Source organism: Dendrobates tinctorius, unplaced genomic scaffold (genome assembly GCF_039654945.1).
Source record: "Dendrobates tinctorius isolate UK_male_01 unplaced genomic scaffold, ASM3965494v1 ptg000020l, whole genome shotgun sequence".
Lineage (NCBI taxonomy): Eukaryota > Metazoa > Chordata > Amphibia > Anura > Dendrobatidae > Dendrobates > Dendrobates tinctorius.
The window spans coordinates 31,687,940-31,704,179 of NW_027361688.1; the positions used below are offsets into that span (position 1 = coordinate 31,687,940).

Here is a 16,240-nt window from a genome sequence, read left to right on the forward strand (position 1 = left end):
GATCTAAAGTGGCTTGCGAAAGTATTCGGCCCCCTGTAATTTTTCAACCTTTTCCCACATATCACGCTTCAAACATAAAGTTACCAAATGTAAATTTTTGGTGAAGAATCAACAACAAGTGGGGCACAATTGTGAAGATGAACGAAATTTATTGGTTACTTTAAATTTTTTTTGAAATTCAAAAACTGAAAAGTGGGGCGTGCAATATTATTCGTCCCCTTTACTTTCAGTGCAGCAAACTCACTCCAGAAGTTCATTGTCGATCTCTGAATGATCCAATATTGTCCTAAATAACTAATGATGATGAATATAATCCACCTGTGTGTAATCAAGTCTCCGTATAAATGCACCTGCTCTGTGATAGTCTCAGGGTTCTGTTTGATGCACAGAGAGCATCATGAAGACAAAGGAACACAACAGGCAGGTCCGTGATACTGTTGTGGAGAAGTTTAAAGACGGATTTGGATACAAAATGATTTCCCAATTATTTATGACGAAGTGCCAACACGTGCCAAATGCCCCATCATGATCCCCTTCATGCAGAAATATGCCCCATCATGATCCCATTCAAGTGGGAAATATGCCCCATCATGATCCCATTCAATTAGAAATATGCCCCATCATAATTCCCTTCATGCAGAAATATGCCCCATCATGATCCGCTTCATGTAGAAATATGCCCCATCATGATTCCCGTCATGCAGAAATACGCCCCATCATGATCCCATTCAAGTAGAAATATGCCCCATCATGATCCCCGTCATGTAGAAATGCCCCATCATGATCCCCTTCATGTAGAAATATGCCCCATCATGATTCCATTCAGTTAGAAATATGCCCCATCATGATCTCATTTGAGTAGAAATATGCCCCATCATGATCCCCTTCACGCAGAAATATGCCTCACCATGATCCCCTTCATGCAGAAATATGCCCCTTCATGATCCCATTTGAGTAGAAATATGCCCCATCATGATCCCCTTAATGTAGAAATATGCCCCATCATGATCCCCTTAATGCAGAAATATGCCCCATCATGATCTCATTTGAGTAGAAATATGCCCCATCATGATCCCCTTAATGTAGAAATATGCCCCATCATGATCCCCTTCATGTAGAAATATGCCACACCATGATCCCCTTCATGCAGAAATATGCCCCACCATGATCCCACTCATGCAGAAATATGCCCAATCATAATCCCCTTCATGCAGAAATATGCCCCATCATGATGGCATTCATGTAGAAATATGCCCCATCATGATCCCTTTCATGTAGATATATGCCCCATCATATCCCCATTCAAGTAGAAATATGCCCCATCATGATCCCCTTCATGCAGAAATATGCCCCATGATGATCCCTTTCATGTAGAAATGTGCCCCATCATGATCCCAGTCATGTAGAAATATGCCCCATCATGATTCCTTTCAGGCAGAAATATGGCCCATCATGATCCCCTTCATGCAGAAATATGCCCCACCATGATCCCCTTCATGCAGAAATATGCCCCATCATGATAACCTTGAAGCCGAAAAATGCCCCATCATGATCCCATTCAAGTAGAAATATGCCCCATCATGATCCCCTTCATGCAGAAATATGCCCCATCATGATCTCATTTGAGTAGAAATATGCCCCATCGTGATCCCCTTCATGTAGAAACATGCCCCATCATGATCCCCTTCATGTAGAAATATGCCCCATCATGATCCCATTCAAGTAGAAATATGCCCCATCACGATTCCCTTAATGCAGAAATATGCCCCATCACTATCCCATTCATGCAGATATATGCCCCATCATGATCCCATTCAAGTAGAAATATGCCCCATCATGATCTCCTTCACGCAGAAATATGCCCCATCATGATCTCATTTGAGTAGAAATATGCCCCATCGTGATCCCCTTCATGTAGAAATATGCCCCATCATGATCCCATTCAAGTAGAAATATGCCCCATCATGATCTCATTCATGTAGAAATATGCCCCATCACGATTCCATTAATGCAGAAATATGCCCCATCACAATCCCCTTCATGCAGAAATATGCCCCATCATGATCCCCTTCATGCAGAAATATGCCCCATCATGATCGCATTCATGTAGAAATATGCCCCATCATGATCCCAGTCACGTAGAAATGCCCCATCATGATCCCCTTCATGCAGAAATATGCCCCATCACAATCCCCTTCATGCAGAAATATGCCCCATCATGATCCCCTTCATGCAGAAATATGCCCCATCATGATCCCATTCAAGTAGAAATATGCCCCATCATGATCCCCGTCATGTAGAAATGCCCCATCATGATCCCCTTCATACAGAAATATGCCCCATCATGATCCCCTTCATGCAAAAATATTCCCCATCATGATCCCAGTCATGTAGAAATATGCCCCATCATGATTCCTTTCAGGCAGAAATATGCCCCATCATGATCCTCTTCATGCAGAAATATGCCCCACCATGATCCCCTTCATGCAGAAATATGCCCCATCATGATCCCCTTCAAGCCGAAATATGCCCCATCATGATCCCATTCAAGTAGAAATATGCCCCATCATGATCCCCTTCATGCAGAAATATGCCCCATCATGATCCCATTTGAGTAGAAATATGCCCCATCATGATCCCCTTAATGTAGAAATATGCCCCATCATGATCTCATTTGAGTAGAAATATGCCCCATCGTGATCCCCTTCATGTAGAAACATGCCCCATCATGATCCCCTTAATGTAGAAATATGCCCCATCATGATCCCATTCAAGTAGAAATATGCCCCATCATGATCCCCTTCATGCTGAAATATGCCCCATCATGATCGCATTCATGTAGAAATATGCCCCATCATGATCCCAGTCATGTAGAAATGCCCCAACTTGATCCCTTTCATGTAGATATATGCCCCATTATGATCCCCTTCATGCAGAAATATGCCCCATGATGATCCCTTTCATGTAGAAATATGCCCCATCATGATCCCAGTCATGTAGAAATATGCCCCATCATGATCCCCTTAATGTAGAAATATACCCCATCATGATCCCCATTCAAGTAGAAATATGCCCCATCATGATCCCCTTAATGTAGAAATATGCCCCATCATGATCCCCTTTTTTATAAGGTTTAGAACAATATATGGGGCTTATTACAGCGACCGAACACAAATTAGATCAGTGACTTGGTTATAAAAAAAACAAGGTGACAGATTCCCATAAAAAAGTCTGGTTAATGCTGATTAAGCTAACAGGTCTAACATTAACCTTCATGGATGCATTTGAACATTAAGCCTTCACGGATGCAACACGGATGCAACACGGATGCATGTGGTGGATCACTGAGGCCGTCACATCAACTTCAGACTACCCCTCACCTCCAATATATTACTGTACCTATACTGTATATATAGTCGCTAACATGAGAAGCTTTTACCTTAGGGAGATTTTTCTACTCATCACAAGAGAATGGACCGGCCCCTGCTGAACCCCTCCTGCAATAGAGAGCCCAACTACAGCGACGGTTTAGGAGATTTACCCTGAAAAAACGTTGCTTCTGCCTTTTCCCAGAATTCCCTGTATTGCATTTGCATATGTCAATGATGGAGCGCTGTGATTGGCCGACACAGCAGATTAGTGCAGTCCCGCCCACACAGCCTTATTCTAGTCTTCCTCCTGCCGCCATAGGCCCGGGCTGCAGCCAGCGGTTTGTAGAGCGACAGTTATTGTAAGGCTTGTTATTCATGATGGACGTGCTCTGCTCTAGGAAATGCCCCAGACATTATCCAGCAGGGGCAGGTATAATGCCTCCTTCAGGGTCTGTCTCCCAACACCAAGCAGTGATGGATATCTGCTCTGTCCTAAGAGAAAGGGGTCATCTAATAACTGATGCCAATGAGAGCAGAGCGACTCCATTGATTCCTCTCTGCAGGATGTGATTTTTCTCCTCAGAGCGGTGTACAGACACATACACTTACTATTGAGCCCTTACACATCTCTATGCACACGGCTTATGCCGGAGCTGCGCACTTCACAGTGGTCTTCTGACCGATAGGTGTTGGAATCAGGACCTGTGCCCCACTGATTGGAAGCAGATACTGCCCCTATAATAATAAAAATATCTGTAAATGATTGGCTCCTTGTAAATATTATTACTTTTTAGAGTGGAGAGGATAGATATCTGTATAGTCTCTATCAACAGCTATGGCACCAACACCGAGACCCAAGAAAAATGATGATTTTATTTCACAGCCCATAGGGGATCTGAAGATCCAGTCTCCTAATCACTTAGGTCAGGACTTTTCAGCCATTGGGGATCACTTTTTCTTACAGGAACTTTTATGTTTTCTCTCAAAACCTTCCCCTCTTGGGCTTATCAGGAATTCTCACTTCTACGTGGGGTTAAAATAAAACCCACCGCACTTTTTGCCTAGCGGGTGCCATAACATGCTCATTGAGGGGTGTGGGGCGGCATTTCTGCTTTGTACTTACATTAACTAAATAATTCTCTGGTCTTCATGGGAATTGAACCCACGACCTCTATCATTGCAGGTGACAAAGCGATGAGCAACAGCCTCTGCTGACAACACTGGGAGGATCTAAAGTGCCTTGCGAAAGTATTCGGCCCCCTGTAATTTTTCAACCTTTTCCCACATATCACGCTTCAAACATAAAGTTACCAAATGTAAATTTTTGGTGAAGAATCAACAACAAGTGGGGCACAATTGTGAAGATGAACGAAATTTATTGGTTACTTTAAATTTTTTTTGAAATTCAAAAACTGAAAAGTGGGGCGTGCAATATTATTCGTCCCCTTTACTTTCAGTGCAGCAAACTCACTCCAGAAGTTCATTGTCGATCTCTGAATGATCCAATGTTGTCCTAAATAACTAATGATGATGAATATAATCCACCTGTGTGTAATCAAGTCTCCGTATAAATGCACCTGCTCTGTGATAGTCTCAGGGTTCTGTTTGATGCACAGAGAGCATCATGAAGACAAAGGAACACAACAGGCAGGTCCGTGATACTGTTGTGGAGAAGTTTAAAGACGGATTTGGATACAAAATGATTTCCCAATTATTTATGACGAAGTGCCAACACGTGCCAAATGCCCCATCATGATCCCCTTCATGCAGAAATATGCCCCATCATGATCCCATTCAAGTGGGAAATATGCCCCATCATGATCCCATTCAATTAGAAATATGCCCCATCATAATTCCCTTCATGCAGAAATATGCCCCATCATGATCCGCTTCATGTAGAAATATGCCCCATCATGATTCCCGTCATGCAGAAATATGCCCCTTCATGATCCCATTTGAGTAGAAATATGCCCCATCATGATCCCCTTAATGTAGAAATATGCCCCATCATGATCCCCTTAATGCAGAAATATGCCCCATCACAATCCCCTTCATGCAGAAATATGCCACATCATGATCCCCTTCATGCAGAAATATGCCCCATCACAATCCCCTTCATGCAGAAATATGCCCCATCATGATCCCCTTCATGCAGAAATATGCCCCATCATGATCGCATTCATGTAGAAATATGCCCCATCATGATCCCAGTCACGTAGAAATGCCCCAACTTGATCCCTTTCATGTAGATATATGCCCCATCATATCCCCATTCAAGTAGAAATATGCCCCATCATGATCCCCTTCATGCAGAAATATGCCCCATGATGATCCCTTTCATGTAGAAATATGCCCCATCATGATCCCATTCAAGTAGAAATATGCCCCATCATGATCCCCGTCATGTAGAAATGCCCCATCATGATCCCCGTTATGTAGAAATGCCCCATCATGATCCCCTTCATACAGAAATATGCCCCATCATGATCCCAGTCATGTAGAAATATGCCCCATCATGATTCCTTTCAGGCAGAAATATGCCCCACCATGATCCCCTTCATGCAGAAATATGCCCCATCATGATCCCCTTCAAGCCGAAATATGCCCCATCATGATCCCATTCAAGTAGAAATATGCCCCATCATGATCCCCTTCATGCAGAAATATGCCCCATCATGATCCCATTTGAGTAGAAATATGCCCCATCATGATCCCCTTAACGTAGAAATATGCCCCATCATGATCTCATTTGAGTAGAAATATGCCCCATCATGATCCCCTTCATGCAGAAATATGCCCCTTCATGAACCCATTTGAGTAGAAATATGCCCCATCATGATCCCCTTAATGTAGAAATATGCCCCATCATGATCCCCTTAATGCAGAAATATGCCCCATCATGATCTCATTTGAGTAGAAATATGCCCCATCATGATCCCCTTCATGTAGAAATATGCCCCACCATGATCCCCTTCATGCAGAAATATGCCCCATCATGATCCCCTTCATGTAGAAATATGCCCCATCATGATCCCCTTCACGCAGAAATATGCCCCATCATGATCCCCTTCACGCAGAAATATGCCCCATCATGATCCCCTTCACGCAGAAATATGCCCCATCATGATCCCCTTCACGCAGAAATATGCCTCACCATGATCCCCTTCATGCAGAAATATGCCCCATCATGATCTCATTTGAGTAGAAATATGCCCCATCATGATCCCCTTCATGCAGAAATATGCCCCACCATGATCCCCTTCATGCAGAAATATGCCCCATTATGATCCCCTTCAAGCCGAAATATGCCCCATCATGATCCTATTCAAGTAGAAATATGCCCCATCATGATCCACTTCATGCAGAAATATGCCCCATCATGATCCCATTTGTGTAGAAATATGCCCCATCATGATCCCCTTAATGTAGAAATATGCCCCATCATGATCTCATTTGAGTAGAAATATGCCCCATCATGATCCCCTTCATGCAGAAATATGCCCCTTCATGATCCCATTTGAGTAGAAATATGCCCCATCATGATCCCCTTAATGTAGAAATATGCCCCATCATGATCCCCTTAATGCAGAAATATGCCCCATCACAATCCCCTTCATGCAGAAATATGCCCCATCATGATCCCCTTCATGCAGAAATATGACCCATCACAATCCCCTTCATGCAGAAATATGCCCCATCATGATCCCCTTCATGCAGAAAAATGCCCCATCATGATCGCATTCATGTAGAAATATGCCCCATCATGATCCCAGTCACGTAGAAATGCCCCAACTTGATCCCTTTCATGTAGATATATGCCCCATCATATCCCCATTCAAGTAGAAATATGCCCCATCATGATCCCCTTCATGCAGAAATATGCCCCATCATGATCCCATTCAAGTAGAAATATGCCCCATCATGATCCCCGTCATGTAGAAATGCCCCATCATGATCCCCGTTATGTAGAAATGCCCCATCATGATCCCCTTCATACAGAAATATGCCCCATCATGACCCCAGTCATGTAGAAATATGCCCCATCATGATTCCTTTCAGGCAGAAATATGCCCCATCATGATCCCCTTCATGCAGAAATATGCCCCACCATGATCCCCTTCATGCAGAAATATGCCCCATCATGATCCCCTTCAAGCCGAAATATGCCCCATCATGATCCCATTCAAGTAGAAATATGCCCCATCATGATCCCCTTCATGCAGAAATATGCCCCATCATGATCCCATTTGAGTAGAAATATGCCCCTTCATGATCCCCTTAATGTAGAAATATGCCCCATCATGATCCCATTCAAGTAGAAATATGCCCCATCATGATCCCCCTTCATGTAGAAATATGCCCCATCATGATCCCCTTAATGTAGAAATATGCTCCATCATGATCCCCTTCATGTAGAAATATGCCCCATCATGATCCCCTTCATGCAGAAATATGGCCCATCATGATCCCCTTCATGCAGAAATATGCCCCATCATGATCCCCCTTCATGTAGAAATATGCCCCATCATGATCCCCTTCATGTAGAAATATGCCCCACCATGATCCCCTTTTTTATAAGGTTTAGAACACTATATGGGGCTTATTACAGCGACCGAACACAAATTAGATCAGTGACTTGGTTATAAGAAAAACAAGGTGACAGATTCCCATAAAAAAGTCTGGTTAATGCTGATTAAGCTAACAGGTCTAACATTAACCTTCATGGATGCATTTGAACATTAAACCTTCACGGATGCATCACGGATGCATGTGGTGGATCACTGAGGCCGTCACATCAACTTCAGACTACCCCTCACCTCCAATATATTACTGTACCTATACTGTATATATAGTAACTAACATGAGAAGCTTTTACCTTAGGGAGATTTTTCTACTCATCACAAGAGAATGGACCGGCCCCTGCTGAACCCCTACTGCGATAGAGAGCCCAACTACAGCGACGGTTTAGGAGATTTACCCTGAAAAAACGTTTCTTCTGCCTTTTCCCAGAATTCCCTGTATTGCATTTGCATATGTCAGTGATGGAGCGCTGTGATTGGCTGACACAGCAGATTAGTGCAGTCCCGCCCACACAGCCTTATTCTAGTCTTCCTCCTGCCGCCATAGGCCCAGGCTGCAGCCAGCGGTTTGTAGAGCGACAGTTATTGTAAGGCTTGTTATTCATGATGGACGTGCTCTGCTCTAGGAAATGCCCCAGACATTATCCAGCAGGGGCAGGTATAATGCCTCCTTCAGGGTCTGTCTCCCAACACCAAGCAGTGATGGATATCTGCTCTGTCCTAAGAGAAAGGGGTCATCTAATAACTGATGCCAATGAGAGCAGAGCGACTCCATTGATTCCTTTCTGCAGGATGTGATTTTCCTCCTCAGAGCGGTGTACGGACACATACACTTACTATTGAGCCCTTACACATCTCTATGCACACGGCTTATGCCGGAGCTGCGCACTTCACAGTGGTCTTCTGACCGATAGGTGTTGGAATCAGGACCTGTGCCCCACTGATTGGAAGCAGATACAGCCCCTATAATAATAAAAATGTCTGTAAATGATTGGCTCCTTGTAAATATTATTACTTTTTAGAGTGGAGAGGATAGATATCTGTATAGTCTCTATCAACAGCTATGGCACCAACAATATGTTCATGATATAGAAATGATCTCTGACGTGCAGTAAGAGATGCAGAAACAAATATACTGTACCTGGTTTTATTTGTTTCTTATCGCAGTTTATAATCCTTAGTCTGTAGAAATAAGACTTTAAGCTCAAGATACACTGAACCTGGGAATTTCCTTTGAGTCACAGACTAGTTTTTGGTGTAATCCGCAGCTCTTGTTGAGATTTCCAAACCCCCTATAATTACGACTGTAAATGAATGAATGAATAAAGTGAGCGTGATTTTTCATGAATGCTCCCCCAATAACGAGGAGTCAATCATTAACACCTTATCCCGTCTTTTCCTTTTCAGAATGGGGCGAGAAACGCACCTCCCCTAAAATATCAGGCTTACTTACTGTACTGTAGCTTTTAAAGAGACACAAAACCTAATTTGTGAGGTCTTGTGGGGTCAGTAGTGCACAATAGAGCAATACCACAAGAGAAATGAGAGCGGGTGAGTGATGGTAGCACTCCCCTGGGGTGCTTGTGTAGGGACACAACACCAACACCATGGCTGGAGGAAAAATTCTTCCAGATAGCAATTCACTTTGGTGGAGAGATCACAGAGAAGTTTATTCTCGTAGCTGACCTTTGCATTCCTGTTTTTTTTTTAAAAGGGACTTTTGATTTAGTGCTAAGTTTTTGGGACTATAAAAGGGGGCGTAGCTCACAGGATCCTCCTGGGCGTGCCTTTAGGCAGCTTTGCATTATTACTCTGTCAGCCACTCCACTCAGTAAAGACACTTGCTGAGAGTATGTGTAACTCATACATACCCTCCGGTCCCGGGTCAAAAACCGTCAAATCCCCACAGTGCACACTGCATGCGCTGGGGGGATTTAAAAGTCTGCAGTCACTCTCTGTGTGACATATATTTGGCAGCATAACTCCCCTAAGGTAACATGCAAATAATCATATCACACAGCGCCCTAAAGAAGCATAATTTAAAAGGTACCTAGTTTTATATTTAATATCAAATTCCTTTTTAAGGTATAGCTTATTGATGGGGATCTAGAGCCTGAGATCCCCACTGATCGCTGAAAAAAATGCTCTGCAGCGCGCTGCTCAACAGGCAGAAGCACTAAGTGCACACTGTTATTCTACGGTACTGTGTCAATGTCCGATTTTTCTCCTAGGACCGAGTCTTTCCGAGGAAATGAATCGCAGAATGCACAATTTGCATCTGTAAATTGTACCGCACTCGAATGACATCTGAGTAGAGTGCGATTTTCATGGACTGACAGAATGGAGAAGAAGGATAAATTATTATTTTTTTCCATCTTCTGCACCTCTAAGAAAATCGGATCCCTCTCTGAACATACTCTACTTCCACTCTGATCCCACTCTTAACATACTCTACTTCCACTCTGATTCCACTCTCATCCCACTCTGATCACACCTTGATTATAGTGGGATCAGAGTATGATTGTCTGATTTTCTCAGACAAGAGAAAATACGGTGGTGTAAGGTGATGCCTTAGGCTGGTGCACATATTTTCAGTGTCCTTTGTGAGTGCCGACAATAGGAATGCGAGCTCCCCTTATGTAACACTGCTTTCGCTGGTCTAGTTATTTGTCTATATGTGACAGCGTGAACTGGAAATCCCCTTACTTGCTTCCTCTTTAACCCTAAACTTCCTGAGGTTGATTATAGATGCGATAGGCAGGACTAAAACAATGTGGTGAAAGCTTTGCAAGTTGTAATAAATGTTGTTATTCTCATACGTTATCAAAGCAAAAACACTGCATGGTGCCATAAACTATGCAGTGATGCCATAGACAGCAGCCAGCGGCATAGCAGAAGGTGGATGGGAGCTTAGCGGCAGTGCCGAGAGCAGTGCAGGGAGCTGTAACGTCCCGACTCCACATGCTGTTTATTTCCAGCAGGAACTGTAAACAGCTGATCGTGTGGGTGTTAGGTGTCGGACCCCCAACAATCTGATATTGATAACCTATCCATACACACGTGGTCAAAATTGTTGTTACTCCTCGTTTAATGACAGAAAAACCCACAATGGTCACAGAAATAACTTGAATCTGACAAAAGAAATAATAAATAAAAAATCTATGAAAATTAACAAATGAAAGTCAGACGTTGCTTTTCAACCATGTTTCCAAAGAATTTAAAAAAAAAATCATGAAATAGGCCTGGACAGAAATGATGGTACTCTTAACTTAAAGGGAATTTGTCACCGGAAGTTGCAGGCCTATGTGAATGGCCTTGGTCCGGTCCGATGGGCGGTATTCTCCGGTATTCTTCTCCATCGTTCGCGCGTGCGCAAAGCAATCTTGCTTCACGGACACGCAGTATGCTTTGCCCAACTGCGGGCAAAGCCAAAAATCATTACTGCGCATGCGCCGGTACACTATGTCCCGGAACACAGCGAAATACTTCAGGGACATGGTGTACCGGTGCTTACGCAGTTTTTCTGGGCTCTTTTGTTACCATTCGTATTATCCACCTCTTTGATTTGTCATCAATTTTCCTCCTGCGGCCACGTCCAGGGAGGTTGGTTACAGTACCATGGAGCTTAAATTTCTGAATAATATGTGCAACTGTGGTCACAGGAACATCAAGCTGCTTGCAGATGGTCTTATAACTTTTACCTTTAACATGTTTGTCTATAATTTTCTCTCTAATCTCCTGAGACAACTCTTTCCTTCGCTTCCTCTTGTCCATTTTGAGTGTGATACACACTATGTCACCAAACAGCACAGTGAGTATTTCTGTCCAGGCCTATTTCATGAGTTTTATTTTTTTTTTTTAAATTCTGTGGAAGCATGGTTGAAAAGCAATGTGTGACTTTCATTTTCATAGATTTTTTATTTATTATTACTTTTGTCAGATTCAAGTTCTCTCTGTCACCATTGTGGGTTTTTCTGTCATTAAACGAGAGGTACCGACAATTTTGACAACGTGTGTATCTACATTCTGGGCAGGGTTGGACTGGCCCACAAGAGAACCGGAAAATCCTCCGGTGGGGCCTGGCTTCTCCATCAGGAGAGTTCATAGTGCAAACTTTGCAGTTGCTATGGGGCTCTTCAGTGGGGGAGAAAGGCCCTCAGAAACAAAACCTCTGGTGGGCCCAATGTTCTTCAGTCTGACACTGATTCTGGACAACTTCTTAAAAGGGTTATCCCATTAATGTCGCTCCAATTCCTCGACTCGTCATTTAGATGCCAGGAGTATCCGATGCATGTGCAACGCATAGATGAAGCTGAGGCTGGTGCACTTCCTTTCACTGCGCATGTACTAGACGCCACAAGAACAAGATCTGTGTTGTGATGACCTATCGTTGCCAGAGGGACATCAGCCAAGCTACGGACCATTTCTAAGATTCTTGATGCATTCATCAATAGCCAATAGGAAGGAGTCTGATACCCAATGTCCCTACTGATAAGCTGGTTTTTGCCCCGGCCAAAGAAGAGGATCTGTACTGCAGCACTCAGAAGCAGCTGCTACACTTAGAATAGAGCTCCTGAGTGCAGCCCTATTCAAATTGTTTACATCTGGACTCTATGGCAAAAAAGCAGCAGATCAGTGGGGACACCGCAAATTAAACCCTCACTGATCTGCTATTGACAACCTATCCTGAGAGTAGATCATCAATACCATATGCTCAAAACTATCCCTTTAAATTGTTAATATTTTAATAGAATTTATTATATTTAATATTTGTTTTATATATTTTTATAGCACCAAGCGGCAGCGATTGTTTAGTAGGGGAATATAATTCTAATAATAATTTGAAGGTCATCTAACATTTTCAATCAAGAGAAAGCATCATTACAGCTAAGGATTTTCAATGTTTGACAATAGCATATAATAGTAGCACTCCTCCATGCAATGCCTCCATAGGAAAACAACATTTTTCACGTGTTAGAAATAATGGATCATTGACAATTTAACCAATTGTGACAAGGTAGAGAAAACTAAAAGCACTAAAAAAATCCCAACAAGGGAAACATGCAAAATACAAGTAAATTCAGCCACTCGCACTCATGATATTAGAATTACTCATGATAGATGTCACCTTAAATAAAACATATCCTATAATAAGGAAGTAAGAAACTGGTTCTACAATACTGGAAGGAAACATGGCTGCATTCTTCAGAATATAGTAACTACTGGTAGCCCTTACTGGCTAGTGATGGCTTATGCAAGATTGGGATATTCAGGGTATTATTCAGTTCCAGGCAATCGGTGCATCATGAGGAACAGAGGATCCCGTGTGCTCAGGGTGAAGACACCACCAACACACATATTACAAAGTGCGTCATCACTGTAATGGTTTTGTTTTTTCCTTATTAAGTTCTAACATTTATAATTTTGTCTAGCATGGAAAGTTAGGAAACATTGCAAATCACTTTACGAGGAGATTTATCTTCATTCATGTGGAGTACAGCTGATGGCAGTGATGGGTTAGCTCAGTACCTGTGTCTCACTTCTAGTAATGAGCGAACATGCTGGAATAAGGTGTCATCAGACCATGCTCTGGTGCTAACCGAGTGTCTTCGGCGTGCTCAAAAAATACCCTTGAGTCCCCGCTGCTACGTGTCTCATGGCTGTTCGACAGCCACAACATATGCAGGGATAGCCTAACAAACATACAATCCCTGTATATGTTGGGCTGTCAAACACCCACAAGACATGCAGCAGCTGGTACTCGAACATATTTTTCCGAGTACGCTGAAGACGCTTGGTTAGCACTCGAGCATGCCCAGATAACACCTTATCCCAGCACGTTCGCTCATCACTACCTCGGCGGATCGATCTGATAAGCAGAACACACAGTGGAGGAGATACGGTTGCTGATTTGACCCATCACTGCCAACATCTGTACTCCAAATGAGAACTTTCTGATATCAATGCAACTGAAGGCAGGAAAATAGCCTAAGCACAATGAGGGGTTGGAAGACACTTACATTCAATTTCATTTTTTTTTTTTTTAAGGAATGAAGACAAATCCCCCAAAAAAGTGATTTGCAAAGTTTGATAACTTTCCATGTTGGACAAAGTTATATAATAAAAAAACTAAATTTTACCTACTCTTTGCTCTTTTTTTGCAAAACAATTTGTAGTTTTGAATTATACAGTTTTTTAGCATATAACAAACTGGAAACCGGCAAAAATCTTAGTTTTGGTGAAATGGTTAAAAAAACTCAATTCCCACATTGTTTTTTTTTACATTTTCACAACAGATTGTGTTGACCTGGCAGCACGATTCTCCAGATCAGTACAATTACAGTGATCCCAAACGTATAATTAAAACCATTTAATTTGTTATGTGTTTCCATTTTCTAAGACCTATTGCTTTTTTTTTTCTTTTTTTTAATGTCTGTGTGATATCATCTTTTTTACATGAAAAGCTGATATTTATACTGGATACATTTTGGAGTCCAAATAATATTTTTATCACTTTTTATTGTATTTATTGGAGGAGGTGCACTGACCAAAACATTGCAATTCTGGAGTCTTTTTTTGTTTTCTTTACCGCGGAAAATAAATGGTTTTATATTTTGATAGATCTGATATTTTGCAGACACTGTGATACCAAATATGTGGGTTTTTTTTCGAAAAAGAAATGGCAACCCATTGGCACCCTGCAATCACATTTTGATGAGAACTCGAATGGACTCCCGGACAAGATCAAGAATCTTAAATGTTGCTGTCAGAGATTTAAGTGGTTAGTATGTGTCATGCGTCTGTGCTTTGTGGGTCGGCTTCTCTGTCTGCCGAGCTACAGCAAATACAACTTTTCTCAGGGTGTTTAGTTTCTGTTATCCTTGCTTCAGTATATTCATTTATGGAAATAAGTTAAGGGGGATTGCTGACCAAAAAAAAGGGGTGCCTTCCAGGAAATAGAGTCCAATAATAAATATATATAAAGAACCTTAAGGCATCAAATTCGTGCTCATAAGTGAAGAATGTATTGAAATTCTTCACTTATGAGCATGAATTTGGTGCCTTCAGGTATTTTCATTTACTCATTTATCTGCCCTATCACCTTTTGGGTGCGACTTTATGTAATTTCCCCCTGCTGGTATTTCCTGCTGGCGATAGTCTCATATGGATGTCAAGTCATACTGCTGCAGTTTAAGCCAGTCAATGAAAGACCAGCTAGGGTTTATTCTTTCTGTTTATGTTCCCTGCACCTATCGTCTGTTTCTTTTTAGAAAGTAGGCATCATATTCTCTAACAGTACGCACTTAATCTTTATTTTGTATTTCGTGGTTTGTTTTAATCACTCTGGGGTCTCTTTCTGAAGCACACTTTACTTTCTGTAGGTAATTTGCACTCGGCTCTGTCCTCCAGGTTTTTAGGAGGAATGTGAAGCGCTCGACAGCCTTTCAGGCAGCATAGGTCCGAGTTGTCATCATCTAGTCTGTGGTTACGTCTATCGCAGATTACGCAGGAACCACTAAGGACTGAGGGGTCAGGATCTCGAGCCTATACAGGAATCTGCAAGATCAAATGCAGTTTTTAGTGTCTGACCTATTTTCGCGAGTGATTTGCTACATTATCATAACACTGTGGTTGCTGCTGTAATCCACACCACCAAATGTGGAGCAGGTTCAGCTTCCCGAGCCCGCTCCATACACCTTCACCTGATATTGGATGTGACATTATGCCCTATGTTGGGAGGTAGATAAAGGTCTCTCCTTGATGAAACCTAGCAACTAAGTTTTACAAGCAATGCTCCCTGGGTAATGTATGCAAATTATCCCTCCTTCAAAAGCAAGTAAACTTTTTCTCTAGTGCCACTTATAGGCAGCTCCCCTGTAAGCCAACATCTGACCCATTAAAGAGCCTTGAAACGAGACTAGAAATGTTAAGACATCTATCTGTAGATGATACCTTACTACTTCTGGAGTTGAAATAGTTTCTCAGAAAGCAATGATTGTAATGCAATGATTCCCTACACCAGTTGGAATTCCTGGATACCACTGTGCGTTGCATCTAAAGCTGTTTGGCAGATGGCTATCTCTCCCCCATAGAAGTGAATGGGGGTGAGATACCAAATTGTTTTCAAGAGGGAAGATGATTGACATCAGACCTTCTCATCCCTCATGTCCTCCATATCTTATGCTTTGGGACAGTTGGGGAGGCCACCTACGCATTAGGGATCAAGTAGATCCCGACTAATCTTATGTGTGCAGTGGAACCCTAGCCCAGCCAACCAGTACCCGGCTC

The 16,240-nt window shown here is 42.4% G+C and overlaps 1 long non-coding RNA gene across 3 annotated transcripts in view; it reads right to left on the minus strand.

Annotated features, from left to right (window-relative positions):
* Positions 1-16,240, minus strand: part of LOC141083607 (uncharacterized) — a 255,010-nt gene that overhangs the window by 185,316 nt on the left and 53,454 nt on the right. The window contains exon 3 of one of the 3 annotated variants that reach the window (XR_012230765.1): positions 15,249-15,508. The exons of the other annotated variants lie outside the window; for them this stretch is intronic. This is a non-coding gene — a long non-coding RNA (uncharacterized lncRNA). Of the gene's footprint in view, positions 1-15,248; positions 15,509-16,240 lie in introns of those variants that run through there. 3 annotated transcript variants of the gene reach the window in all.